This window comes from Pocillopora verrucosa, chromosome 11, assembly GCF_036669915.1.
Source record: "Pocillopora verrucosa isolate sample1 chromosome 11, ASM3666991v2, whole genome shotgun sequence".
Lineage (NCBI taxonomy): Eukaryota > Metazoa > Cnidaria > Anthozoa > Scleractinia > Pocilloporidae > Pocillopora > Pocillopora verrucosa.
The window spans coordinates 17,741,595-17,748,085 of NC_089322.1; positions in this window are offsets into that span (position 1 = coordinate 17,741,595).

Sequence of the window (6,491 nt, forward strand, 5' to 3'; positions counted from 1 at the left end):
CACAGTGGTAAAACATAACACCAAAACTTGCAGACTGATAAACTGATATTTTATAGGGAAGGCTACATTCTCTTTTCCAGCAAAATAATCTCCTCAGACTCAGTGATATTTGTCGAATAATCCCCAGGCTTTGTGCAGGGGATTCTACAGTGTACCGGCTAAAATTATTGACCTCACCCGAGGGTAAGCTTTCATTGAATGTGGAGATTCTCAAAAAATGAAACAAATTCTGACAATTTATCCAGCGAGTAGAATATATCTTAACATACCAAATCCAATCTTGACCCCAATTTTCCATTTTCTCAATCAACTCTAGAAACACGTGGTTAATTGTGACAATTCATCCTACAAGTAGATAATATCACAACTTTTCTATATCCAATCTTTACCCCGATTTGTTCAATTAACGTTAGAAAAACGGGGTAAATCGCGACAATTCGAGTGGTTAATATCATAACTTGCAATATTCAATCTTTACCCCTGATTTTCCATTTGTTCAATGAATTCTAGAAAAACGGGATAAGTTCTGACAATTCATCACGCAAGTGGAATATAACCTTAGTTGTCATGTCAAATCTTTACCCCAATTTTCTTTGTTTTAATGAATTAGTTCTAGAAAAACAGGGTAAACTCTGAGAGTTCATAATACCCTTAGCTCCCATATGCCATCCTTCACTCCGAGTTTCCAATTTTGCCATATCAAATCTTTACCCTTATTTTCCATTTTTTTTTTCGTTTATTAGAGACAAATAAGGTTAAATCTTACAATTAATCCCACATGTAGGATACATCATAGCTTTTCATAGTCAATCTTCACCCCGATTTTCCGTTTCTTGAGTAAATTCTGGAAAAATGGGGTAAAATCTGAGTATTCATCCTTTAAGTGGAATACATCCTAACATGTCACATTCAATCTTTGTCCCGGTTTTTTGCTTTTTTTCCAAGAATTCTGTACACAATGGGGTAAAAAAAGGACAATTCATCCTACAAGTGAAACATATCCCAACTTGTTATGTGTAATCTTTACCCGATTTTCCATTATTTTCAGAGAATTCTAAAAAAACAATTCATCTCATAAAAGAATGTATTCTAACGTGCCGAATGAATTTTTCAATGAATTCTGAAAACGGGCTAAATTGTGTCCATTCATCTTTAAACTGATATAAATTATAACTCGGGACATCCCTAATTTTCCATTTTTTTTTTCTAATTAATTCCAGAAAAAGGGGGTTAATTCTGAGAATTCGTCCCGTAAGTGGAATACATTTTAAGTTTCCATATCCAATCTTCAACCCGGTCTTCTATTTTTATTTCAATGAATTCCAGAAAAACGGGGTAAGTTATAAGAATTTATAGCGTAAGTGGAGTATATCCTAAGTTGTCATATCTTATCTTGACCCCGATTTTCCTTTTTTTAATGAATTAATTCAAGAAAAAGAGGGTAAACTCTGAGAATCCATGCTACAACTTCCCAAATACCATCTTTGCTCCGATTTTCCATTTTTTTTTAGTGAATTCTAGAGAACAAGGGTAAATTCTTAGAGTTCATCCCGCAAGTGGAATGCAACCTGTACGTTGTCTTGTCAAATCTTCCCTGATTTTCCTTTTTTTTAATGAATTAATTATACAAAAACGGGGTAAACTCTGAATTTATGCTAATAGCGGATAATTCCCGTAGTTCCCTTATGCCATCTTTACTCTGGTTTTGCAATTTTTTTTTCAAGGAATTATAGAAAAACGGGGTGAATTCTAGTAACTCATCCTCCAAGTGGAATATATTCTATTGACCTGCCACATCTAATTTACTTTACCCCGATTTTCCATTTTTTTTTTTGGATGAATTATAGAAAAACGGGGCACATTCTGAAAATGCTTCCACCAAGTGGAATTTATCATGTTTATCCTACTGACTTGCCATATCCTATCTTTACCCGATTTTCCATTTTTTTTTTCAGTAAATTCTAGAAAAACGGGGTACATTCTGAGAATTCACGCTAGAACTGGATAATACCCTAAGTTCCCATATGCCATCTTTACCCCTATTTTCCATGACTTTTTTCAGCGGTGAAATTCTACGATTAGCGCTAATCGTTAGCCCCCCAAAATAAAGCGATACGCAATAACTTAATTGTAATTAGGAGTTTTTTATAACGCCCACTTTCAGTTATTATTAACGTCCATAGAAATTCAAAACTTAGGCACAACAACGTGCTATATAATATATTCTTCCTCTTTAATTGTAGTTATTCCCCAATGAAGTCTCAATTAGAGACGAAATGCGTCCGAAATAAACGAGAAGCTTACAACTACAAAAAGTGTTTCTTTGTGCGGCTCGCTAGTCTTAGTTAAAAATGAAAGATAGAAAAAATTACAAATTTTTAAAAAAAAGTTTATGTTCTTAGTGAATTCTAGAAAAGCGGGGTAAATTCTGAGAATTCTTCCTTCAAGTGGAATTGATCCTAGGGTGCCAAATCCAATCTTTAACCCGATTTTCCATTTTTTTTTTCAATGAATTCCAGAAAAACGGTATGAATTTTAAGAATTCGTCCCCCAAGTGGCTAATACCCTCAGTTCCCATATGCCATATTCGCCCCGATTTTCCATTTGATCGGTGAATTTTAGAAAAACGAGGTAAATTCTGAGCATTCATACTACAAGTGGATAATAGCCGAATTACCCATACGCTATCTTTACCCCGATTTGTGATTCATTCTACTTTTTCTCGACTTTGAAAAGGCCTTCGACACGGTAGAATGGTCTTTTCTTCCAAAAACTTTACAGTGTTACAATTTTGGGCAATCTGCTATCAACTGGAAGCTCTTTTACCATAACACCGAAAGCTGCATTCTTAACAACGGTTGGTCTAGCAACTTCTTCAAACTTGAAAGGGGGGTAAGGCAAGGCTGCCCTCTCTCTCCGTATCTCTTTATTCTCTGTTTAGAAATACTAGCCAAAACAATACGGCAAAATAAAAACATTAAGGGCATAAAAATAAACGAACAAGAAGTAAAAATCAGTCAATACGCGGATGATACTACCCTTATTTTAGATCGATCGCCCGCCTCTCTAACAACCTCCTTACAAATATTAGACTTTTTCAGCGAGATTTCTGGTCTCCGATTGAATAGCAAGAAAACTGAAGCTTTGTGGATCGGTGCGAATATTCGAAACGAAACACATCTCAGATCCGACAAAGATTTTAAATAGGTAAAAGATAAGGTTAAGGCTCTAGGCGTATGGCTCTCCACCAACCCCAAAACCACTATAGAAGCTAATTACAACGAAAAACTAACCAAAATCAGAAACAGCTTAAGCTGCTGGGAACTGCACCGTTTAACCTTATTAGGAAAAATTACAGTTTTAAAAAGCATTATTGCCTCTCGACCGGTTTACATCCTGTCCCCTCTGCCGTCCAACCACAGCGCTCTAACAGAAATAAATAATATGTTCTTCAATTTTGTATGGGATGGCAAGGGAGACAAGGTAAAGCAAAACATAATGATCAACGACTACGAGAACGGAGGGTTAAGGATGATTGATATCAAAATGTTCAACAAAGCTCTTAAATCAAGTTGGGTAAAAAAATATCTAGATCCGGAAAATCAAGGAAAATGGAAACTTTTGTTTGACTATGAATTACAAAATCTAGGTGGTGTCGAATTTTTTCGTACCAACCTTAATAAACAAGATCTGTTAAAAACTATAAAAACTGCAGAGGCCTTTACTTCAGAAATACTCCACATCTGGTCAGAAATCTCACTTGAAACTAATGTCTCCTCCATTGATCAGCTAAAGGCACAAAGTCTATGGCATAACTCTCTTATACGTGTCGGTAACAAACCTGTATACTATCGTTCATGGTCTGTAAAGGGAGTTAAAACAGTGGGCCATTTGATGAATGATGCGAATAGTTTCCTATCTTTCTCTGATTTTAAAGAGCTTTACGACATTAAAACAAACTTCCTTACTTTTCAAGGCATCTCATCAGCTGTTAAGGCCTTACAAAAAAGCAATGAAGCTAACTTCAACAGCTGTAATACTGCATACGAAACTACCTTCGACACCTTCCTAAAGACGACAAAACCAAAAAGACTAACATATAAAATTCTGACGAGCAACAGAATGCATGCTCGAAACACCAGATAATGTCGACTGGAAGGCAGTTTATAGAACTCCTTTTCTGTGCACAAAAATCACAAAATTGATTGTTTTTCAATTTAAGCTACTGCACAGAAGATTAGCCACCAACTCTTTTCTTACCAAGGTAAACCTCAGGGACAATTAGCAGTGCACTTTTTGTAAAAGTGATAAAGAGACTCTCATCCACCTATTTCGGACTTGTGATATATCCAACCGTTTCTGGCAAAGTCTTAAACAATGGATAATTAACCTTGGAGAACCTTTCGCGGAAATTTTCAATCTATCGCCATTTATAGTACTAGGGCTTAAGCCACACAAAAACAAGAAACTAAACTTCCTTTTTGTGGTCGCTAGATATTTTGTATGGATATGCAGAATGCGCAACATCTCTCCGGAAATAAAAACTTCCCCCTCTTCTTCTCACATTATAATGCATAAATCATTATTATAAAGAAAAACCATGCTTAAAACAAGGACAACACGCATTAACTTAGTGTTTTCTTTAATTCTGTTTACATATAATTTGATGTTTGTATCCTTTTTTCCTGCACTTTTTTGTTTTCTTTTAAACTACCTTCTTTTCTATAAATTGTGAGTAGTGCACTCTGGCTATAAACGCTTTTTTGTTTTTTTCTTTTCTTTTCTTTTAATATATAGTTATTTGTTTAGTCGCTCTTCAACCAGTATTGTTTTAAATATTGTATTGCACTGTAACGTACGTATTTGTAAAAAACAAAAAACGTAAGCTATAGATGTAACTGTACTGTAAGTTATTTTCTGTAGCCGTGATATAAGTAATATAGCTGTAATTAAAGTAATATAGTTGTTTTTGTATTAAAAAATAAATTAAAAAATTTATAAAAAAATAAATAAAAATATTGTGACAGTCAGATTTAAAAAAAAAGTCTTTACCCCGATTTTCCATTTTTTTCAACAAATTCTAGAAAAACAGGGTAAAATCTAAGAATGCATCATCCAAATTGAATAGATCCCAAGTTGCCATATTCAATCTTCAATCCGATTCTCCATTTTTTTTTATGAATTCTAGAGAAACGGGATTAATTCTGCGAATTCATCGGCAAGTGGCTAACACGTTAAGTTCCCATATGCCATCTTTACCCCGATTTACCATTTGATCAGTGAACTCGAGAAAAACGGGGTAAATTCTGAGCATTCATGTTACAAGTGAATAATACCCGAAGTTCCCATATGCTATCTTTACCCCGAATTTCCATTTTTTTTCAGTGAATTTGGCAAAAAACGGGGTAAAATCTGAGAATTCATCCTCCAAATAAAAAGGATCCCAAGTTACCATATCCAATCTTTAACCCGATTTTCCATTTTTTTCAACGAATTCTAGAAAAACGGGATAAATTCTACGAATTCATCCGCAAGTGGCCAACACGCTAAGTTCCCATATGCCATCTTTACTCAGATTTTCCATTTGATCAGCGAATTCTAGAAAAACGGGGAAAATTCTGTGAAATTCATTCTTTAGGTGGAATATATCCTACTGACTTGCCATAGCCAACTTTACCCCGATTTTCGATTGGATCATTGTGTGAATTTGTCATAAACGGGGTAAATTATGACAAATCCACCCAAAGGTGCAATAAATCCAACAATGATCTAGAAACAGTACTAAAAAAAGAACAGCTAAAATCAGCGGGACCGCAATAAAATCACATCACAATCTACTACTTCAAATTTTTACGGAGGGCTTAGTGCGATACAGCAAAAACCTACAATATTTAAAACAAACAACCAAAGGCCAAACTTCTGTGATTCAAGGAAGACTTCGTGACGCGACGCAGACAAATTATCACAACTTTGACCTCTCAGTCGATCTCACCTCCAGCAGATCAGCGAAGCGTCAAAAATATATAATTTCATGCCGACGAACCATAATCTATGATCTTCAACTATTAAACAAAATAAAACAATCAGACATAGTTTGAAGCTACACTGGTTTACAGATTTAATGAATGTAACCGAAGAAGTTACAATTCATAGACCCAACGTTTCGACACTCCTGTCTAAACGTTGGGTCTATGAATTGTAACTTCTTCGGTTACATTCATTAAATCTGCAAACCAGTGTAGCTTCAAACTATGTCTGATTGTCCACCTGGTTGCCGTGTGAACTTTAATATATAAAATAAAACAATTGTGATATGACGCCACATTGTGCTTTTGTCTTAGCTTGTGTGTAAAATGTTGTCAATGGAGTCGCAAGTCGAACAATGAGGACAGTAAATAAAGCAAGACTGCAAATAAAGCGTGAACAATAAGGTATCCTTTGGTCGAAAGTCGCTTTGTTATTTACGTAGCAAGTTATTCTTCCACGTTTAG